The sequence below is a fragment of the Fukomys damarensis genome, unplaced genomic scaffold (assembly GCF_012274545.1).
Source record: "Fukomys damarensis isolate Sample0158 unplaced genomic scaffold, DMR_v1.0_HiC HiC_scaffold_29, whole genome shotgun sequence".
Classification (NCBI taxonomy): domain Eukaryota; kingdom Metazoa; phylum Chordata; class Mammalia; order Rodentia; family Bathyergidae; genus Fukomys; species Fukomys damarensis.
The window spans coordinates 2,113,698-2,114,112 of NW_022900941.1; positions in this window are offsets into that span (position 1 = coordinate 2,113,698).

Sequence of the window (415 nt, forward strand, 5' to 3'; positions counted from 1 at the left end):
CGAGGAACGGGCACACTCCGGACGCTCGGACCCGCCGCCGCCCCGCCGCCGGGCCTTCACTAACCTTTCCGCGTCGCACCGCCCACCTCGGAAAAATGAAACCCAGAGAAGTCAGGCTGAGGCGAAGGGGAGGGATCCACTACCTTCCCTCTCTTCGAAGAGAAAAAGCTGAACTTGTCCCACACAGGAAAGGGGCGTGTTGCCCGAACACTGTCGTCTGTGGCCCCGCCCTGGCGTTCGCCACCCCCTTCGCGGCCCGCCCTCCAGGCGCCCTGAACTACACTTCCCAAAGATCACCGCGGCGCCAAGGGGCAGGGCCGCCCGCTCTCCCGCAAAGGCCAAGAGCTGAGTGGCTTTCTGGTAGGTGGGAGGGGCCATCCCTCACCAATCGGCGAGAGGCTCGTTACGGCGGCGG